Source organism: Nomia melanderi, chromosome 10 (assembly GCF_051020985.1).
Source record: "Nomia melanderi isolate GNS246 chromosome 10, iyNomMela1, whole genome shotgun sequence".
NCBI classification, from domain to species: domain Eukaryota; kingdom Metazoa; phylum Arthropoda; class Insecta; order Hymenoptera; family Halictidae; genus Nomia; species Nomia melanderi.
Window position 1 is genome coordinate 13,371,294 of NC_135008.1, and position 23,918 is coordinate 13,395,211.

Below are 23,918 nucleotides of genomic sequence, written 5' to 3' on the forward strand. Positions count from 1 at the left end.
TCGTTACATTTTTTAAGGATTCTTCGGGGAACGCGCGCCACGGATTCTTACGGTGGAGGTATTTCGCGTTAGTCGTTTAATATTTTGCTGGGAATGTTACTGAAATGTGTTTACGCTTTGAACTTAACGTTCGTCGATCGAACTTGAATTTATAGGTCCCTTTTCGTAGGTTTGTAGAGGTTTATTCGTGCATTCTTACTTTGTGGAGTGTCACTAGAAGTGAAGGATACACGCAGTGTCGTTTGATGTTATCTGTACAGCAGAGAAGATTTGTATTTTATTTTACGTTTACGTTTTGTCATTTATAACCTTCCTCTAGGTTCAATAGATTCCAACATATTTGATCTTATATATTCTTTATCCTTGACTTTGAGGATTCTTTTCACCCCCTCCATATGAATGATGGCCAATAAAAAATACGCGTCAAAGAATTTTGTAAGAAATACTTCCTACTGATATTTTATCAGAATCGGTGGATGTCACTTCGGTATGGTTTCTTTTTAAGAATGGCGGTCGCCTCGAACTTTCACCCCTTGTCTATTCCTCAGAGACGTAGGATAGTCCCTTTCACAACTTTCTAACTCCAACAACCTTTCCACTTCCGCTTCGAGATATTTCTATATCCCATTGTATCAATCGCAAAACTATTTCATCCGTGAGCGTAATAGGCGTTACATCTGCTAATGTCAGCTGGAACCCGCTAATTAGTGGTAGGACATGCGTAGTTCTTGATGGAGAAGTTTGTCAGCCTTGATCTGAGTAAATCGAATAATTTTTAATCATGCATACAATGGAGAGAATGTATAATAATAATTATTGTTACAAAAACAGTTCGTTTTTCATTAATTGTGTAATTAATATTTAATGTCTCGCGAGTATAAACAACTATATCTAATTTTCCTGAATAGTATTGATCTGATAGAAAATGTTAATTTTTTATTCGAGTAACAGACAATGAATTTTTATTATTAATTATTTTAAGACTGAAAATTTCTGTGGAAAATATGTAACTGATTAAATAAAACAATAATACGTAAATTCAGGTTTGCTTGCACATAATTTTCAGACCGAGCCATGACTATCTCTTGGAATACACTGAAAATAGAATATATTCGAAAGATATAAATTGTTGCGAGTACTATACAATTTACATGTATTTATTATGACTATTATTCCATTTCCCGTGCTCTGTTTTCCGTAGAGTGGCTCGCTGAAACCGAATGTACAGGGATTAAATGATGTTGGATTTCCGATACAGAGACATTAGCGTTTTCGAGGTTTCTGAGCGCGGGAGGTGTTATTAGTTTATGGCCCGGGGAGGTTCAAACTTTAATCAGGATTTTCCAGAATTTGCCTCTGCTCCGCTAAATCGCGGGAGACGTGTCATAACCCCATATTCGGCACCGAAGAACGGTCGAGGGTTAGGATGGCCGAAACGAATTTTGGGATTACCAGGCTGGTTTCATATAATTAGGATTCACCCTGTTTTGCATACTTCGCCGTTTGGTTAACTGCAAGGGTATATAATGCATCGGAGATTATTAAACATATTAACTAGTTTGCAAGCCTTATTGATATTGAAGTTATAAAATAAATTTTGCTTGAGTGATCCTAATTTGTTCTTTCATCGTTTTTAATTAGGGTAGATGCAATAGTCTATGTGTATTATATACATTTTCAATGACACCTTCATCGAAAATTGTATGCACACTCTGTGTAACAGTTTCTATTTGGTACTTTCAACCTGTTTTCATTCGAAAAACATTGTTGCATCTATAATTATATAATTGCAAACATGTGTAATTAAATATTTTGTCGGTTGACACAGTGGTGATAGTGGAAAATGACAAAACTGAATTTTATAATCAAAAAGGATCTAAATTAGTTCATCGTACATTCATAAATACAATAGATATTTATTACTGTTCATAGATAATATAGTGTAATAAAGATTTGCAGATTTATTAATAAGTCTACAAAGATTTTAAGATTCGAAAATGGTTATAAAATTCAGTATACCTTCAAAAGAACTTGGTTAACCCGTAGACGCTCAGTTTGTTTAAACTTTCTAGATCTTTAAGGTACCTCAATAGAAGTATCAAGTAACTTTCTCCTGGTGCTTCATAGTGCTTCATAGTAAATATACTCTCTCAAACTTTGATACGTGTTTCCCAATGTTCTTGTACACTTCCAAACTGCAGTAGGTACAGAAAAATGGATATAATGAAAGTTTAATAGCTTTTTATGCGCATTAAACTTCTATCAAATATTCCATCGAATTAATAAACCTACAAAGTTTGGAATTGATAAACTTTCAAGTTTCCTACACAGAAGAAGACCCTGAAAATTCTTCTCCCCGTACTTATTAATATTCCACTTATCAACATTTCCATTCAATATCCCACAAACGTCTTTAACCCTCGTTTACCAATTCTCCGTTTGACACAGTCAACTAAAAATCAATTTGAAATAATTTATTTCTATTCCAGATATCCACTTGCCGCGACGAAGACACCGAATCATTGGGTCAGAAGTTTATCCCGGCGTCCGGCGCGAGGCGATTCATTAATCAGACTGTCCCGGCACGTGTTATCGAAACGTTACCAGCTACGTATTCGGAAAAGTTATAATCCTAAACTAAATTTGGCACTGCGTCCGGCGGCTGGCGCGGAAGCATAACAACCGGATTCGGGCGACGCGACGCGAGGCGACGGAAAGTTCAGCATCCGTCGACCCTGTAAGCCCGGGTAGCGTGTCAGTGCTTCGGAACGTAACGATCACGGTCGTATAAGTCTCCGGGCTTGATTAACTCTTATCTGGCCGGCGTTCGTCCCAGTGCCAGGCAACTCGATAGTACTAAAAATTGTTTAGGGGAGTAGAAAAGGAAAGGTAATGAGCGGGATAAAGACGGCGTAATAGAACCGGGGTGAAAGGTAATGACAAAGGAAGAGACAACCAGGAGCATCCTTATTTCCAGGTATTCAATTAATGTTTTTACGTCGAAAGAGCGACTCGGCCGATAATTACACTGCTCGAAATAATAGGGAGCGAACGGTGGATATTATAATACTCGCGCTGATAATATTAACCCCTCGATTTATGATTTATTGCTTAACTATGATCGATAGAATACTATTTTATGATCTATTAAGAAACAAAAAATTTTGATGATTATTGGATGTTCACGTTTATTCCAAAAATTAATGGTTGATAATGAAAAAGTAATATTCAATTTATATTTTTAAAAAGTGAGTAACACTTGGGTTTTTCAGATTCGGTTTAAAATTTTCATCACGAGTCCGACACGATATTGTAGGTCAAGGAGTTAATATCTCACTTCTTCGTCCTACAAGCAGGAAAAATACATTCGGAGTGCCGTTTAACCATTCACGACACGTAACTCCTAAATTATGAAAGTCTCTTCGAAAATGTTTAACCCCTCGGTTAAAATGTTATTCACTTTTGCTACCAACCTCGTATAATATTTTACTATCAACAATTTGAAGGAAACGTTAACAAATTTTCCATTCCACTGTTAGGGCAATTTTACTTCAACGATGTTGAATTGGCGATAGCAAAATAATTTTTTCCTTTATCCCGTGGATGGTGAATAATATTAATTTTTGTTAACACTAAATGTACCGGCACTTTGTTTATAAGTACTTACTTCTATAGTAACCAAGTAAATAACTGACTACAAAATAAAGGAAAATAAGTTCGATGACGAATTCTTTTTTAGTGGAAATGGAAAAAGAAGGAAAGACAAAAATTAAAAATCTGATTATGGATTTATATAAAGTTCAATTTGATCGGTTCACGATGAGGTTAGTATAAACACTAAAACTACCCAGCAACTAAATTGACTTTTTGAAATTTCTCTATAGAAACTCCAAGAGTGAATATATTAAGATTTTAATTAATTTAAAATTCAGTTCGCGCATTGCTAAATCAATTTCTTTAACCATTTCTCAGAGAAACGCCTGTTATCTTTTTAATAATTGCAAAAGGAGAAATCAGGAATTTGTCATATTGACCCATCTGTTTTAGTGGTAAATTAATCTAAAAATCTTCGTCACGAGTCTTACTCGTCGTTGTATGACAAGCGGTTAAATAAGGTTTGAAATGTTGTAATATGACATAACAAATATGTATTTTTCAGTTGGAATTCATTATATGGCTCCAGATAATAACGGGAAGTCCCTCGCATAATTAAAGCCACTATGCAGATTGAAATATTGTAGTATTACAAATTCGAGAAATAATAGAAAAATTTCATGTTTACTAACTGCAAACACTTTATTGTAAAGGGTTACCAGAGGAAGACGCCGGAAAGGTATTTTTCTTCGCACGTTTCGTTTGTTTCCTTTTACTCCGTCGATCCTGTCGTCGGCAACGGAAACGATTAAGTTTTATTAAATCGCGATACATAAAGGCGCCCTTTCGTGCTTTTATGAGCGAATAAAAAAATAGAGTTAACCCCGCGCGTTGCCTTTAAAATTGCCAATTTTAGGATCCCCAGGACGGAAGTTTTTCCATTACGCGAACGCGGCGCGTTCTTACTTTTATTGTTGCAGAAACCAAAACGTAACCGCAAGTGAGCGGGCGGGGCGGGGTAAGAAAGCTTGTACCCCGGGCCGCATTCAACGATGTTTTTTTACAGAAATATTAACTAAAAACTTCCGCGCAACAGATGTTTGCAGCTGCAGCGAGCGGTAACTTGAATGGTACTGGAAGTTTCCTGTCCGGTGTTCGCGCGGAATGCGGAAAAAACGAGGGAACGCAGGTTTCAGCAAGTGTAGCGACGCGTGGACACCGCGTAAATAGTTTATTCTGAAAGTTGCTGTAACATTCCGGGGGATATTTTGAATACCTTATGGGACTAGAGGGTTTCGCATGCACGCTGTTGATTAAAGCGATTCCGTTTCACCTAGCGGCGGAACGGTCAGCAGTTCGCGTTCAATCGAATTGAAAATTTTTGCAAATTATATTTCGTTCTCAGCCACACTTCTACGAGTTTAACCCCCTCGGACCGGATTTTTTAATATAGAGTTATGTTCACTTATCCAGCAACAATGGACTGCCATTAGATGCACCATCAGTAACGACATTGTTTCGAATAAAATAGTGATAGTATACTACTTTTCTGATAGAAATAGACTCAAAGCAAAGGTATATATGTGCCCATAATTATGAAAGTGGTCTAAGAAAAAATTGAAAACAAAAATGAATTTATCAGTTATTTCACGTCACATTATTTTAAACCAAATTAAAACAAAGAAAAAAGAAATATGACTTAGACCGCTTTTATAATTATGGGCACATATGTGGTCGCCTGTCACTGTTCTAACCCCTTGGCCTATAATATCGTGTCAGACTAGTGACGTAAATTTTCAATTGAATTTGAGAAATCTAAGTGTTATTAATTCGTTGTAAATATACATTAAATATTATTTTTCTATCATTCATTAACTTTTAAAGTAAACGTAGACATACAATAAACATTAAAATTTGTTTTGTTCTTGATGAATTATTAACGATAAAGTAGTTGTATCCAGAAATAAATAAATCATAGGGCAAGGGATTAATATTCTGTCAGATATTGAAGTAGTAAAAATTGAAGTAAATGTAATTTTGTCAAACAGATATTTCTGTAAGATTCGACTGAATCAAACATTAATTTTTTAGGAGGGAACGTAGGTATTTGAGGGAAAGTAATTGATTATACAAATATTTTTTTTTTAGCATGATCTGAAGTAGATATTGTCTTACCGGGGGGGAACGCCATATTGCAAGGACGTTTTAGTCAGCATACTAGAAAAAAAGTAATGTATAAATTTATTATTGTGTAAGTACTTTTCTAAGAATCATCAGAACTAGATATTAGTATTTTTCAGATGAAATATAATATATGGAAGATATTAGTTTTGTTCGACTTATGGAAATAGAGTATATTTTTACCCGTAGTTGATTGGTGTTAATCGTTTTAATTTTCAGAAGTAAAGTGTATGGACTGTCTTACATTTGCAATATATTCAATCTATAATGAGACACTTTGACCTACTGATACATTTGGAAATAAAATGGAAGATGTAGACCCCAAGTATTATTAGATTGGTAGATTTTAATTCAAGCCGTAGCAGATATTGATTTATCAGTTGAACTGCAAATTAGTTACGTAATAAAATGTAGATTGGCGTTAATAAAACACGATATCTGTATAAATATTTAAATCAAGTTAATTTGAGGAATACGCAAAAATATATTCCTGTAAATTTGGAATTATACGCATACGTGCTCTTCGATAATGAATTGTTTGCATCACTTCATTGGTAGTATACAGAGCTTACTAAAATAAATTGTATAGGAACCAATCAGTCACACATAAATATACAATAAATAATGCTTTGATTACATGAAACAAAATAAACCCTTCAATGTATAATTGAACTAATTGATTAAATTTACGTAAATAATTAAATCATTTAAATATAAAAATAAACCAAATTTATTTTACCCTTTGAGAGATTACCCTTTGAGAGATACCCTGCAGAGATTTTCGAGATAAAAAACGACAACTACAGGTTCAGTTGAGGTGAGTGACACAATTCATTAATTTTGTTGGTGCTCAATAAAATCAAAAGAATAATTACTATGCCAAATCTTAAATTCTCCGTTCCTCTTTCATTAAATAAACTGCCCCGAAATAACTTCATTTAAAACAAACCAAATACTCCAAACAGAATCTTCTCTTACCATCTGCCCACATTGCAAATAAAAATCACAAATCCAAAACTTAAAAAGTATATTAAAAAACTTATCTTCAACAAACAAAACTCTAAAATATCAAGCAACGTTCAACAATTTCCTACGAAACCCAATCAGACTTCGCAAGTGTTCTTCCAGCTCGAAGTACGAAAATCACTTCGTCCCATTTGCCTAATTCAAAATCTCGATCCGCCCCGTAAGAGGGTACCAAGAGAAAAAGCAAAAGAAAGAAAAAACGCCGAAAAAGGAAATCGAAGGGGAGGAGGAAGCAAGAGCCAAAGACAGAGGGGAAGCAAAGAAGGAGGAGCCGAAAGAAGCGGAGGGAACAAGAAGATAGTTAGCTTTCATGAACCACAGGGGCTCGAGAATGGTGCTCACGGTGGCGAGCGAGTGGTTTACGTGTGTGCGAGCTGGTAGCGAGCCACCCCGTTCGGTAAAACGTGTCGAGAGGGGCGGCTGGGGTCGGGAGTTATATCGGGTTACCACCACCAACACCAGCAGCTGCAGCCGGCCGGCCGGCGAACTTCGCTTCGATGCCCGTGTCGTAAACAAGCCGGGCTGACCGCACGAACACGCGAGCGGGATCGACACGACGGAAAAGAAAGGGAGAAGAGGGAAACGCCGGCGAAACGTTTTGCAACCGGCTACTTTCACCCCCGCTTTCTCCCTTTCGCGCTGTCCCGCAGCTATCCCCGTCGCCTCTTCAACCTAGTGCTGAAGCTTCCCGATTCGCGCGACCATAGCCCACAGTAAATAAATCATGGAGAATTTATTTACTGAATTATTGCGACGCGCTGAACTCGAATACGATTCGCGGACGGTCGGCATTCGGACGTGCAGCCCGCCCCGACACGATAAAACGTGGCGTAAAGAATAGGCACTGGGATCTAGTTGCCGCCGTTTATATAAATGTGGAAGGCGTACGGGGAACCTTTCTCTCAGCTGGAGTTACGGACATCGTGAAAGGTATTTGCGGAGCGTATCTTTTGTTTGTGGTGGTTACCGATAAGGTAACGTTGAACGGTGAGTTACTAAACTGAAGTGTTAATTAGTGATTCATACTGAAGTGTATCAGGGACTTATATAGTGTAATGGAAGATGGCAATAGTCGAGGGATGTAAATACTAATTACATATGAATGTTTGTTAAACTCGTGTTTGCACTTGCATTAGACAATATATTATGTTGTCCCATGAGTTCATTTCGTGCTCTGTCGTCGATGTCTGGCCTAACAGAAGCTTTGGAAACATGGTATTATGAGGCGTCCGGAAAAACAAAGGAAGGTAATAGATGGGAATGTATTATGCATAATTCAATGACATGATATAGAACATAAAGTATGTACTGAGGAGCCATTATGTATGAATAAAGCGAAGAAAGCTATTGAGACAGCCTATTAGAATATTGCAAAAGCAAAATATGAAAAGTTATATTAAAGATATGTCCAAGGTTTCATTTCAATTCGTTATATATAAATAAAGTATACTGAAGTTTATTTAGTTTATTTTACTTTCATATTTAATTACGGAATAATAACCGATGACATGGGATAGTCTCTGCGTAAAATTACCGGTCAACAATGTGTTAAGACTACAGGGTGGAAGTGTATATAAATTAAACTGGATAACGACTAGATAGAACACGCAACGCACAACTTCCTGCCGTGACGGTCAATACACGACTCTATACAACTTATTGCTACAAATGCCAACGCACGACTACCCAACAAAAACTCTTTTCGATAATCACTAACCAAAAATCATTCCCTCTCCCATAGACATTCTTCTCACTCGCACTCTCTACAAACTCTCAAGGGCACCCGTTCAAAGCTAGACTGACAACCGGGGACCTGCAACGTTGCGCAGGACACGTTCCTTCGACCGTAACAATTTTTCCCCTTTATTGCCCCTTTCTTGTCCATTCGTTCACACTCGTCTCCACATTCATGATTCTTAAAATTATTGTAAATTATGATAAAATATACGAAAATTTTGGATACTACACTTACATTGAAGTGATATACGTAACTTATGTTGAAGTAACATTTAGTCTTATCAGAATATTTAGGAAAAGGATGTTGAGTATTTTTTTCTTTCAGTGAATTTGACTCGTATCGATGTTCAGAGAGTTGGGAGTGAGAAATGTATGCGATGAAGTTTTATGTTACTTGCTTCAATAAATACTTTTTATATTTATTGTGGCCAATAAAATCTCAGTTTCTGCATATTTGGACGTCGAACGTATATTTACAAATAAAAAATGCGGGTAAATTGGTACTTTTATTTGTATAGTGGAAAACTGATTCCGATGGAAGCATACATCTCGGGAATATTGAATTTGGAAATTTATCCGGCACGAAATTCTTCCGATATACGAGATACACTCGAGCAGTATTTTGTGGTTACGTATGATTATTGTAGGCTACTTCTACTTAAACGGAATGTATCGAAATATGATCCGGTAACTTTATTGGAACTTTGGTAGGAAACTTCTCTTACGAACGTATTTGATATGCATTTTTATATAACTGAAAGTATGAAAGCATTTATGTATTACTTGAAATAAAATTTATACATTTATTTTAGTGTTTACAATATTCTTCTAACCTTTATAATGTTCAGGGAATTTCATCAAATATGTTTCTCATTCTAAGCTTTGACCTCACTCCATGAGTTATGAAGGCAGATAAAAAGGGATACAAGTCGAATACTTTTATAAGAACTGCGTTCGATCAAAGTTACATGAAAATCCTCAAGACATTACTCCGATACATTCCCTTCTAAATAGAAATAATCAATAATGAACATACCTAAAGGGGAAGAGAAATTCAAGTGAATCCGAAGGGGAAGAATTTTCATTCCCGATTTTCGTGAGACTCAAGTGTCCCGCGAAATAAGTTCATTTCACAATTTTTACTTACTTCCATTCCAGATATCATCATCTTTTCAGATCAAAGATAAGAAAAAGAAGCTAAAGCAAACCTGAAACGAACTGCCACCCTCTTTCCAATTCTGATTTTCAGTCCGGAATCGCGCAAGACGGTAACAGAAAATGGCGCAGCGAGAAGAGTTCTTGCTGAAATGATATCCAGAATACAAAATGTCACACCTGTGCGCGGATTTACTAGGCAAATATCGAAGTACACGGAGAATTGTCAATAAATGTTACAAGCTTCGCGAATCGATAAAATATAAGGTACTGCGCAAACGCCATGAAACAGTTAAAAACCAAAGGACGGGAATAAGTAAATGATGATTAAACTTGTATCGTTTTATTATAACCAGAACACGGACATTTATCAAAATTCAAACGTGAAAGAACATAATTAGAAAAATTGAACTAGAGAAGTGAATTATTTTAACTCCCCTAAACCTGATTTTCGTATAAAATTATGTTCGCTTATTAACAACAGAGGAAGGCCATTCCATACTAAGCAATACTATAGTAATGACATATTTCGAATAAAATGTAATATTTAAATAAATATAATACACTATTTTTGGAATAGAAATAAACTCAAAGAAAGGGTGTATGTATGATTGCCTGTCACAGTGTTCATATTTTATCAGATATCGAAGTAATACTCGTAAAACAGTGTACATTATAATGTATGTCAGGTCTGAAGGTGTTAAAGGAGATTATAGCTAAATTAAATATGTGTTTAATCGAACGAATTACAGCTACAATTTTACGTTTCTGTCGAATCTCGTAACCCAACACCTTTTTGAAATCGAGGGTCACAAGCGAGAAACATTGCTTGCAACACCATCGCGCAGAAATAATGTTCAGCCAAGTATATTTCTGTACTGGACGAATATTACGTTTTTAAATGTTTCGAGGTATCGAATCGGACGTGGTCAAGCTCGCTGGAAAATGGACATGAAAGCTTGTAAGTATACATATTGCCTCCAAGGCAGATATGAAATAATCCCTAAAAAAACATCCGAGCGAGAGCCACGAGCCAGGCCGCGGCAGTGCTCACGATTACAATCCGTTGAAAGCTTTGTTTGCGCGCAAAAGGTAAACTCTATCCTGTTTCTTTCTCTTCGCCTAAAACAATGATCACGTAGTAACAATTACGCGCGCATAGCCAGCGAAGTGATTCCCATTCGGAAGTCCGAGCAACCACAGAACAGAGGCCTGCGGTTTCAAAGGAATCTGACGGGCTGAAAAGCCGGAGTCGCTAGGTAATTGAAGTAAGGGCCTACAGTGTCCTCCGAAATTCACGATACTGGATTCGTGAGTTCGTGATAAGCACGAATTTAAATGAAATAGAAGTAGGTCGTTCCATAAGTCGCTCATATTATTATATTCCTCCGGACAACTAAAATATTTTCAGTTGTATAAACGTGGTTGTTATGATATTCTCGTGAAAATGTTTTATTTTCGAAATATAAATTGATATTAAAGCGTTGAAAAAATGGAAAGCGTGAGGAATTTTATAAAGGTTTTACGAAAACCTAAGGGCTGAATATATAGAATGATTAAACGTAGATTTAATTTTCATGGGAAAACATAATCGTCCCATTGTTTTTTTAACTTCTTATCATTTTATTCATAGAGCAATTATTCTATCTTCATTAAACTTTCTTTGTGTTTCTTTAAAATATTTTCGTAAGGGATAATGATACCAACTTTCTGATGGTAATATTTTTCTATTTTTTACCTACTTGGAAGTGTAACGCATGGAATAAATAATGGTCAGAGAAAGAACGTCTTTGGAACATTTCCAAAAGAATGTTTGCTTTAGGGGAAATAAAATTTCAAACTTCAGTATGCTTTGTTTTGGCACTGTGCAGGCTTGTGTCTGACCAATGCTTGTTGTTTCTACTTTTAGTGGATGTATCGAAGATGTCCTGATGTTATTCTTTTCTATTGACGTCGAACCTTCTATATATCAATTCATATGTGAATATTTATCACGACAGAGAATACTGCAACACTTCCTGTAACGTGAAACGAAATAACCGCAAGTAGAAAGAATCAATACTGGTCAAACATGCGAATTAAATAATCTGTGACAATCCTAATCAATTGGAACAATAATAAACTGGAAGTAATAGGATATTCCTCCCAAAAGACTCCTTTAATTATTTAATTAGATAAAATTTATATTCGTTCTATTAGAAGCTCGCAAACAACAACCATCTCGTCACGTATTAAGATAAAATTACATTGAAAAGAGTTCACTTTTAACGTGTCCTCTTCACCTTATTAAAAAAGCCTTTCTATGCAAATGTGTCGGGAGGTCATACATCACTTGGTCATTATAAAAGCTTGCTGCGACTTGGCAAACCCCGAAAACATTATAAAATAGGGAAAATATAAATAAATCAACACACCACATAACTATTGTACAAACAGTTACCATTAATTCCAACAAACAAAGTAAATACGATGCTATAACAACTATAACACCCACAACAAAAAATTGCGTACCCTTTATTGCAGGCCCGGTAAGGGTACACTATATTTCAGGAGTCACATATTCCAACTTCCCCAATAAAATTTCAAACGCGCGAATAACCTAAGAACCATAGCAAACTTAACAATCATATTTAACGAAAAAGGAGTATCAATAAAAGTGAAACTACTTTCCCGTGAAATATCCGATCCCGTGAAGCTCGCGGGGGAAGCGTTCCCGCGCGAAAAGCGTCGGCCGTAAACCGACGGGTCGAGACTGTCGGCAGGTGGGCGAAATTGCGTCATGAGCAATTTGCGAACATTATCCGAGCAGAGGTACGAAGACGTTTGGCAACGGAAGGAGGGACATTCTTTCGAATTACCGTCGCTGTTGTCTGCCAGGGACGGGGCGGGAAATTGCATTATCACGGAATTGGCCCGGTTACGGGGTTGGGGGATGCGAAGGAGGCCGCGGACAGAGCCACGGATTCATTTGCGTGTGTGTCGTCGAGGAGGGGGGAGGTGGAAAACAATTACCGAGCATCAAAAGAAAAGGGAAGAAGACGAGGAACCTAGGGGTTGCAGTTGAAGGGCAAGGGGCCGGTAAGACGTCGAGGGATTGGGGGGAAAACACTTCTGCCGGGCGAGAGACGCACGGTGTCTATTGAAACACGACTGTTCAAAAATTTAGCTAGACCCAGAAAAGAGGTTGGCGAAGCTCGTTCGTTTTACGGGGCAACGGCGCATCCCAGTCTTCGACAGCTGTCGTGTAAACGTCGACTGTGAAATAGTAGCGGCCCTAAGTCACCACCGGTCGAAACTTTCGTCGTCGTCGTCTGGAGAGAGTTCGGGGGATGAAATTCTTGAAGTTCGACTTTAACGCCGGTGACCCTATTTCGCAATAGACCGTCTATTAGCGAGGCCTTAATATTTCAAGGGTTTCTACGGAATTTTTAAAAAGAGTGTCCCAACACGGCGCCGTGCCATCGACACCTACGTATCATCCAACGCGCGACTGAAAAGCCGACTACGAGCCATTTACGTGGATACCGGGCCATATTAAATATTGGATTGGTCGGAAAGTAATGACGGTTTTGGACGGTACTAACGAGCAGCCGTGCCACCAGGTTCAATATGTACTCGAATTTAAAAGACCGAACGATTCGACAGCACACCAGCTTCGGACCCCGATGTTTGAACATGTCTTTCGCGAGTCTGTTATTATTAGCATTAAATGCTGTCGTCCGCGGAGTTTTGTGATGTACGAGACCATCTGCGGTTTTCATTTTGTTTAGTTACGATGGAAATTGAGGTGCTGTGGAGTGAAATTGCTTTGTGTGGGTTTTGTTAACAAAATTGAAATTAATTGTTTTAAACTGCTTTGTGATAGTTATTCATTTTTAGTATCCATTGATTTTTAAAGTATTTTGTGGTTTTCTTATTGAAGTACATAAATGACTAATTTTATGACTTTTTTATCCTTTTTCTTTTTCCTCTTTGGGTAATATTGGTAGAGAATTTTAGCTACTGGATGTTAAATCTTCTATATAGGTTTTTAATATTTTTTGTGTGAATATTTGTGTATACTTTGTTTAAAGAAACGCGTTTCGAGACTGGATCGTTTTACTTTTATCCGTAGATAAAGTTCTTATTAAGATTTTGAATGTTGCTCATAAAGTATTGCAGATGCTTTTATAAATATTTTATAATATTTAAATTTAACCGTAATAAATTCTTGGATACTATATCACGAAGCATCAGAGGATAATATGTTAAGAAAAGAGGCTTTGTTCCAGTTAGCTGATAAACTTGTCAGTGAATATAAAAATATAAGAGAACAATCTTTAACAAAAGCTTACGAGTTGCTCTCAGGTAAAGAGGAAAATATGCCAAGAAAAGAGGTTTTATTTCAGTTAGCTGAAGAACATGTCAGTAAATATAAAAATATAAGAGAATGTTCTTTAAGAGAAGCTCGAAAATTGATGCTTTGAAACATACTACCGAAAAGGACCCGTATATTATTTAATCATGAACAACATAAAACAGAAAAGTGTATAAACATTAAGAGGAACCGTTTCAAAACGACTACAAAAATTGAATAAATTTCTTGAACACAAATAACGAAATGATAATGCAAAGAAAAGATTGTACCACTTAGTAATTATTATATTAAAACTCCGTGTAAAGCGCAGGCAAAAGTAAATGAAATGTAGTAAAAGATTAGAAAAATAACACCTAATGTAATCAAGGTACTAAAAAGACGTAAATCTGAGAGGGAAGTTGGTAACGAGCAGACTGTGGATGTTGCAAATTACGCAAATTTACGCATTTCAAGAGACTGGCATTAAAGAAAATTAAATTTCACTCAGGAATGCTTTCGTAAAATTACAAGAAAAATAAAACTATCTTAAAACGATTAAAGTGTCTACTTCGTCTATCTTTGAACATTACTTTACACCGACAAAGATACACAGCAACCTGTCAGTTGCGATGAGGATGCGAATGTTCATGCAAATTCAGAATTGAAAAAGTTTAAATTTGTTTATTGTATTCCAAATTTCGCTGGATTAAATACAACGTACAGTCTGGTAGAGTATATTTATGATTTCGTTTCACTGTAATTTACATATTACTGCGTGCCACGGATGAATTAAGATTCGCCATCTAATAGTAATACAATTTTATTACATAACGTACAGCTATTTCGACGAAAGAAAATACGAGCTAAGACAGGAATCTAAAAAGGAACCGAACACGAAAGTAGTGAAGGATTAGAATACGAAGAGAACAAGTTGCTAACTGCTAATAGTTGTCTCCTATGAAACTGAATACTGATAATGTTGGATACAACAGGTTAGTTGATATGAACTGATAGTTGATACGAAACTTAATCCGGATCAAGTTGCACACAACAGCTTAGTTACTGTTAATAGATGGTTACTGTTACACTTAATCTTAATGGAGAATACATCAAATACAGCGTTTCCTTGAAACATACCGTGTTGACTTTAAATTTCGTGTACTTTTAATTGCGCGGAGATTAAACACGACAAAATCTAATCCAATTTGATATTCGAACGAAATTCTCATTTGATTTTCAATCTACCGAGAGGTTCCATTGAAATGTAAAAATAGTCTTCTTTTCATTCGCGCATAAAGAATTTAATCTATAAAAATTCGTGTATCGCGTAAACATCCGCATCCCCCGGTTATTGCGAATATTATTGTCAAATGTGGCGCATAATAAAAATTTTTCTCATGTCAGAAATTATTTGTACCTCTTCTGGATTCCTACATACTTGAAGAACAGTGGCGTATACAGCGTACGAGTTCTACTTGGCACACGGTGCGCTTACGTTCCAGAAGGCCTTGCCGTCCCGTTACCTTCCCGAGCGATATAAAGCTGTTCCCTCTCGTAACCGCGCGTTGGTGGTAGATTTTCGTGAACCAACGGACGATTACTGAAATGCCTGCCGACATAGTCATACGAATTGCTCGGCAAAAAGTGAGCGTACATTTTTTCCTTGGCTTGCGAGTTATTATTAAGCTGGCGAGAAATAAATGGTCTATAGCAGCTCTCGCGTTTTGCGTGTTATCATTCACGCGTGATTTATATAGTAATCATAAAGTAGCGCTGCGCGAATGAACCAATGTTCATGATGAATCATTTCGCATGTGGAGGTAACCTTAAGAAAGGCGGGAAGAAAAAAGAAAAATTAGAATATTATCAATTGAATTGCTTTCTATTGAATTTCGTTTAATACATTCCATGCCATTGGAAAATTGGTACCACGAATAATACACGTGGCATGGAAAGAGTTAAATTAGTTTCAACTGTAACTATACACAGTTATATTGTGATAATTGTTAAAATTGTTTGTATTTGGAAAATATGTTATTTTAATAGTCTCAAGGTTTCTACGATAAAGATAATAATAGAAAAATAGGTTTCACATATTTTATAACATTGAAACAACTAATATTATTGCTTGCAGGTAACTAAACTTGCGAATTTAATACTTTTACTGTGGTTGAAATATCTTTGTGTCTTTTTAGTGTGTAATAAAGTAATTATATTTTTATCCTACATTATTGTTATTAGGCCATTATTATATCTCATATTCCACTAGCACGATTAATTGGATAAATCAGGATATTATTTATAGTAATTATTTTGCAACGATTTATGATATTATCGAATCCTTAATTAAATTAACAACAAACAAAACGATTTCCTTTCCTCTCTGGGATTAATATACGATGACGAGCCTCGTACCGCGTACAAATAGAATGGCTTCCAGTATGAGATGCTGGAGAAAAGAAAAAGAAACTGCCGATTGGATTGCTTGTCCGGGACTCTAACTTGGATCTTTTGTTTGCCGGACAACTGTCCTAACAGATTGAGCTATTCAGGCCATCGACGGATTCTTTCCAAGGTTGATATTCAGAATGGCTCTTCGAGACGGTTAGATAAATTTTCTCTTTCTTCTTCACGTTCGAATATCGAACATGGGAAATATTTAATCGTGACGATCAATTTGCTTCTGTAAAATATGTATTTATCAAAATCAGCGAGCGAATATCTCGATACGGATTTAATGGCATTTTTAATCATAAAAGGAATCTTTATGGTACGGGTTTCTACGGTTCACGATGTTAATAGCTAAAGGAATTACTCTAATTTGTATAGGAATACACCTCGTGGATTGTAATTAAACTAATTTCTGTAGCAATTTTATAATAGAATACAATTTTTAACTTTGAATGAAAAGTGAGTTATCCATGTACGGATTATGAGACAGTTAAAGTATTTAAGAATGTATTAAGAATGAAAGGTTCATATCCTTAGTACCATGAAATGGAGATTTAAAAAAGGAGCAGTCAGGTTGTGATGTTCAGTCACTTTCAGATCGATATTTTAAAATATTATTACGCCTTTAATTAGTCAAAGGTAAAAGGAAATGAATACAGTAATATCTGATCAAACGTCAAATTGGTAGTGTTAACATTTTTCGTTTTATTAACAACTTTAAAAAATTGAAATAAAATATTGAAATTTCCGTACGAAATACAGAAATGAAATGAAATACCATTTAAATGGAAATTAAAAATTTTCTAAATGGTGTGTATAAATAACCTGATCTAAGATCATTGTGGTCACTGCCGTGACTGATATGGGCACACCACACCTGCAGATTTGTGCGTGTCCAGCCATGATACGAGTTCCTCGTTTACTCTATCCACCGATGCAGACGATTTATTTGATGGTATCTTATCTCGAGAAGTATATTTTCTGCTACCACAACAGCTTTCTGATGACTAAATAACGATAATTGTAACGGCTGCTCCTACTATCATTTCCACTAGATTGAATCTGTTTCCATGTGGATATCGCAAACTTTTTTAAACATTTTACTGTGGCTTCCTTAAATATGCATATTTAATTGAAACTTGAAAAATAATTATACTTTCACAATTACTTACAATGTAACAGCTTGAGAAAAATTTTTTATTTTTTACTGCGTTATTGCCATATTATAAAGTACTCAAATAAAATGTTTGAAATTGAAAGAGCTTTCAGAAATTCATAATTTGTAAACCTTTGATATTAGACCACTGAAAAATGAAATAATTAAATTTATTTTTAATAATTGTGTCCGTAGCTAATTTACATTCAAGAAGTTTTCCAAATTTTTTAAAAATGTCCTCTCGTTAATGTAACCTTTGCCTTATATTTTCGAATCAGATCTATGATGAAGATTTCGACACAAATTTAATATATATGAATGTTATTCATTTCATTCGAGTCGAAATGAAGTAGTATTTTTCTGTTGTCAATATTTCTGTGGTCAGATGGCGAAACGTGATGTGTCCCCGTTTCGATGTATACCGCTTTTAATATTTATTCGGTTGAGAAAAATCGTAGTGTTCCCAAAATTACAGTTTTTTAATAAACGTTTGTTAATTTGATTTAAATAACTAAATGCAAGTGTTTTAATTTGTAAATTAATTCTTCTTCGCAAATTATATACCATCGATATGACATTCTTAATAAGATAAATAGTGAAAGAAATTGAAAAATGGAAGATTGATTTAATATTATTATTAAAAAGCTGTATACTAACTATAATAATTAGTATTACGTAATATAATATCTAACGTTACTATTATGAATCTCTATGATAATATCTAATTTATTCTTCTCAACTATAATAAAGTAATTTGGTTATAATTTGAGCTACGAATAATAAACTCATATGAATGAAATGAAATTGTTATATTCGATTAATTTAATCGAACGGTAATTATTTTCTTTGTGCCTAGCATTTTTATCGCAGCTTCGCGATTTTAAACCGAACACAATCACTAGATCCTACGAGGGTCAGTGTAAAAATCAATATTTCTTTTTATCAGTCCATAGAATTCGAAAGGAGCGAACAGCGCACGTTTCGCAACAGAGAATCTTAATAGTATCCATTCTCTCAATTGGATCGATTTAAATCGTTCCGGGTTAAAACAGCAACGAACGCAATTCGATAGTGTCGGACGGAGTCGAATGGAATCAATTAAAATCATCCAGTGGTTGGAATGGAGATTTCTTCCTGGCTATAAGCTCGTTTCTCTATATCTCGGATCACGGTGTGTATAACTGGAGTGTATAATCATTAGAGCACCGTACACGGTATTCTGTTTTAATTTTTAATGAAGTCGTTCGCTTTAAGTTCTCTTCGACTCCTGAGCAATTAGTATTGTTACTAATGTTTCTGTCTTAGAAATTAAGTGTAAAACACCGCAACGCGTTTGTAGATCGACGATAATTAATGGTCACGCGAGTTCAAGCGAGACTTGTTTCGCCCGTTGCTACCGAAACTGTTCAACAAATCGCGCCTACTGTTCGTCGTAAATTACGTAATATATATTAGTTGTTAGAAGTACATAAATACAAATCGATCTTTTTCAATATATTTAAATTACAAATATGTTGTAACTATGTTCTTGTAGAAAGTTCCTCTTTTATTAATAATTTTAACCAGTAATGTATAAACTAAATCGAATCAATAATTGATCGAACTGAGAATATATGATTGGACTGTGCATAAAACAATAACGTTTCGGAACAACTTTCGGGATAACCTAACATTGGCTTGTAACATAAGTACGTTCTGATATATTCAACATTTTCCTTGAATTATTAATTTCATGAAGTGGTGATTTGATTTCAGTTATCCGCATTTGCAATAGGGCATAAATAAATTCTCAAAATCAAAACCGGTTCATGTCTGCAGTCGAACTTTTGATATTCATTTACATCGAAAGTTTGATATTCAATGTGAAGCTTCGTATCAAACGTCAATGCGTGAAACTTTCAAACAAAATTTGATTCCGCTTTTGACTCCTTGTTGACTTTTAGATTCTACCTCTCATCACGAAAGATTGAGTATTTTTACTAAAGAAACTTTTGCAGTGCAAAGGGTTTACTCTTTACACCCGAGAGGTAACTTTTACTCGCCATATAGATTGATGTAACAAAATTACAAAGTTTGATATTCAATATTAAACAAACAAAATATCGAAATAAAATACCATTGTTTCCTAATTTACGTATGATTTCCCGTTAACACTAAAACTACCAGACGGGTCAAAATTACCCATTCCGGATTTCTTCCTTTTGCAATTATTATAAAACCAACAGATCTTTCTCTGAGAAATGATTCAAGAAATTGATTTAGTAATATGCAAACTGAATTGTAAATCAATTAAATTTTCAACAGATGCACTCTTGGAGTTTCTATAAAAATTCTATAAAATTAATTTAACTACTTGGTAGTTTTAGTTAAGATACCTTCGAAAAAGAGTCGCCTATATTTTACCACAGAACCTTGAGTATTCCCACCAAATAAGCTTCCGCAGTGCAAAGGGTTAAGTTACTCCCTTATTACACGGAGACCCACGAACGTGCCGTGTTGCGAGCCGTACGCGCGGAGCAAATTTTCGAACGCGAATCAATATGGCACGCGTCCTCGAAGTAGGACATTCGGCCCGGATGCATTCCCCCGTATGTTCGCGTCGGTCGCGGTAAACATCGCTGGATAAAGCGGCGCGTGGCGAGGATCGTCCATCCGGGCGAGATTGGGGGTGGCGGTGGTGGGAGGCATGAAAAAGGAACAGAACCGCGCCGCGCCGTCGTCCGAGCATCGGAACGACGTCGAATTTTATTCACGGACGTTTGTCACTCGGCTGGATCGATCGCGGCTTAAGGTAACACCTTACAGCCGCGGTTGGGAACAGAGAAAGAAACGGGTTCTTCTCGGAAAGAAAGAACGAAAGGGGTGAAGAGCAGGGGGAGAAAGAGGGAAACGGATCGCTCTAGATTTATAGCGTTATCGAGCCGAGGTTTCACGGATTTCGAACTTACCTTAAGACGTCGGTCCCGACTCGGCGCTCACTGAACCCCGAGACCGGTCCCCTTATCCCGATTCTTCTTCTTATATACCACTTTACTCAGCTGCGCTCGTCATCGAGACGCATAACGGAAATTCGATTCGATTCGATGTCGACATCGATTTTCTCGTAAGAGGAGGCCGGAACGGACACTCGAGCGTGCCACGGGCGCCGATAGTCCTTGAATCTCTTTAAAAAATGCTTCTTCCTGCCTCCTTTATCTGGCACCCGCGTCCTTGGGAACCGAATGCTCTCTGGCCTCTTTCGGCCAACCGCGGTGACTGGGTTTATGGTACACGAACGCGCTGCTGCACCGATACTTTTCGAGGCTGTGTACTCTACAAGTTCACGTGTTTTTCTTCCTCGAGGGTTAATCGAAAGCTACTTCGTGTTTTATTTTCTTGTTGGAAGTTGCGTCAACCGGTACTTTGTATCTTTTGCTGAGAGGATGACGTGGAAACAGTAACTTTTCGGAGTAGGATATTTGTTGCGATCACTTTTGCAATGTGTTTGTATTATAGATTTGTTACTGGTTATAGGTGTAGAATAGTTGTTGAATCAACCTCTTTTCCTACGATTCATTTCCCAACTGTGATCGGTACAGCTACTTTGTCATTAATAATTTATTCTGGAAAAGAATAAAATGATAAGCATATTCTATATTAATCGTTATTCCAAAGTATAATAATTGATAATTATTAGGACAACAAGGGGACAATTTTACGACACGGGAATTATTCTTAGAGACGTTCGTGACCATCAGCTTTCCGTCCGGTACTTTAGCAGGCCGGCCTGCAGCCAATATGCGGCACATAAGGGTTCAGCGTAGAAATCAACCATTTTCTAGTTTTTTCACTTCAGTCCAGGTATCGTAAAGTCGTGTTCCAGAGGGTCTGTTAGAATTTTAGAAAAAGTGTTCGTGACAATCGGAGTACTTTACAATAATAGAAAAGTAATATTTAATTTGCACACGAAGGAATCGAGTAATATTCATGCTTGTTAAATTCTATTTAAAATCTTCACCACAAGTTATTAGTCTTCTATTATGTATCGTTAATCCTCACAGCGAACGTAGGCATAGATTAAGTATCAAGATCTTTTCTTTTCTTTTAACAATAAAGTACTTTCATTAAGCACACTTGCAAAAGAAATTATAAGACAAGGGGTTAATATGCAGCTATTTTAGTGTACGTTTGATTTAGAAGTTGGAATCGGTAGACAAAGTTTGGTGATACGGTTTAATGATGGGTGTAACAAATATGTGTTATACTTGTATATGTGATGTCTTATGATTGATTATGTACCGCTTTCCTGTGTGTGCGTTGAAGAATGGATTGAAATGAAAAATCTTAGTTGTTACTTTTTTTCAATAATTTTCCTTTTATGATATTTAGTTCGTGTATTCTATGCTCAAACTTATATCGTTTTATTGTTTTTTAAATATCTTGAGTAAAGTACTGTCTATATATTGTTATGTATCATTTAATGTTATAGTAGACCATTGAGTAAAATAATAATAAAGTTTTAACTAACTAAAGCGTTCCACTAATCATAGAGAATACCGTATCCGAGAAATTGTTGAAACGAACCATCGACAAAACGAATTCACCTTAATCGAACAGAACTTTCGTGGCTTTTTGCAGCTCAAAGATGAACTCTAAATTAGATACAACGGTACGGACAATTTGTATGCGATTTACAACTTCGACAAACGTCGGGCCCGTCGCAATTAGCCGTTATTTAATTACCAGCATTAAATTCCTCAAAAACAAGCGGGGCGGAGTTCGTAACAAATTTAAAGAACATCTGGATTTCCTCGACGCAGTGGATATACTGCAAGAAACTCACCCCGGAGGGCTGGAATAACTTATAAGTACCTTAACGCAAAGAAAACAAACGTCAAAACGCAAGACAAATGTACAGCGCGATATCAAATAAACCGATAATGCGAATGATAAACTTCGAAACGTGTGTGTGCACCTGAATTACGGTATCGATCAATCATTCGGGATCACATATCGCTGCAAGTATTTGTCAAAATTCATACGTTTCTCAGTTGAAACCAGCTGGGAAACGTAATTCGACCTCGCATTCTTTCCTCGAGATAAATTTCATTGCGAGCATTGTTTGATATTTAATGGTGTTTCTTAAATCTCTTACCCGTTTATGTTGCGCAATTCCGAAGTCTGCAGTATACTCGCAGCATTCGTGATTTATGAAAGGAAACGAAATAAAAGATAATCTTGCACGCTGTTCCACGCTTGTTATTCCACCACTTTTCTCCGGTTACGCGAATTAACTGGGAAAGAGTAAAAGCACTGGTTTTCATTTATGAAGATCACATGAAAAATTGTTTAATATGCCTCGCAACGTATTACTGATTTGTTAAAGCAACATATTAAATTGCTGGGAAACATCCGGTTTATTATCAAGACACATACGAAGCTTTTGTTTGAACGCGTTGAGCAACTTTGTATTCAACGAGGGAAGACTAAAGAAAATTTTAAGAAAGAAAAATAAAAGGAGGTTCGTTAAGTTTCAACAGTTACATTCGTTGGATAAGAATGATAAAAATATTACAATTACGGTGTATGCTATCTTTTAGTGTAATAAATTAGCTAACTGAAAAAGGAAAGAATGCGAGAAAAGATACAATATTTGTATGTATTTAAAAATCGTGGTGAATGTATCAAAGAATTTTAAAGTGCTATGTTAGACTGTACATAGGTGTGCCTGCAAGTATTTTAGGAAAAATTAATTCCAAAGACTCCGTTTATAAACAGACTTCGTTATTCCGGCTCGGAGAGCGTTACTATCTTCACCACTTTTAAAAATGACCGGCATCGGGCGACTTCTGGCTGACAGCCAAACTTTAAGTTAAAGATGATTCTCCTTCCTCCGAGCAGCCTTGCGCGCGGTGAAGCGCATAAAAGACTGAATATGAGCACGTGAAAAACAAAGTGATCATACACACAAAGTCCGACAATGAAATTTCCAGACAGTAGCTGGACGCGAGTGCTAATATTTTCAAAGCATATTTGTGCATGTTGACGACATCTTACGCATCCTTCTTCTAAATGCTTTAAACGGCACTAATTTCATTCAGTTGTTTGTATAGTGAATGAAATAAGAGATAGCCTAGCGTTCATCCTGACGTCATGGTCTTAAAATGGAGCAACGAGTAAACATTGAATTGCGCTTCAAACGCGGAAGAACTGTTCCTGAAACTTATGCAATTTGTTACGGTGCTTTTAATATAATTCTGGAAACAGCGAAATTTAGAAAAAAATATTTAAAAAACAGAACGA

The 23,918-nt window shown here is 36.2% G+C and overlaps 1 long non-coding RNA gene across 1 annotated transcript; it reads right to left on the bottom strand.

Annotated features, from left to right (window-relative positions):
• Nucleotides 1-20,651: 20,651 nt before the first annotated feature.
• LOC116428793 (uncharacterized) lies at nucleotides 20,652-23,449 on the bottom strand. Its single transcript, XR_004235354.2, has 3 exons — nucleotides 23,334-23,449; nucleotides 22,771-22,909; nucleotides 20,652-21,238 (listed from the first exon to the last, which is right to left on the bottom strand). It is a non-coding gene; the product is annotated as an uncharacterized LOC116428793 (long non-coding RNA).
• Nucleotides 23,450-23,918: the final 469 nt, after the last annotated feature.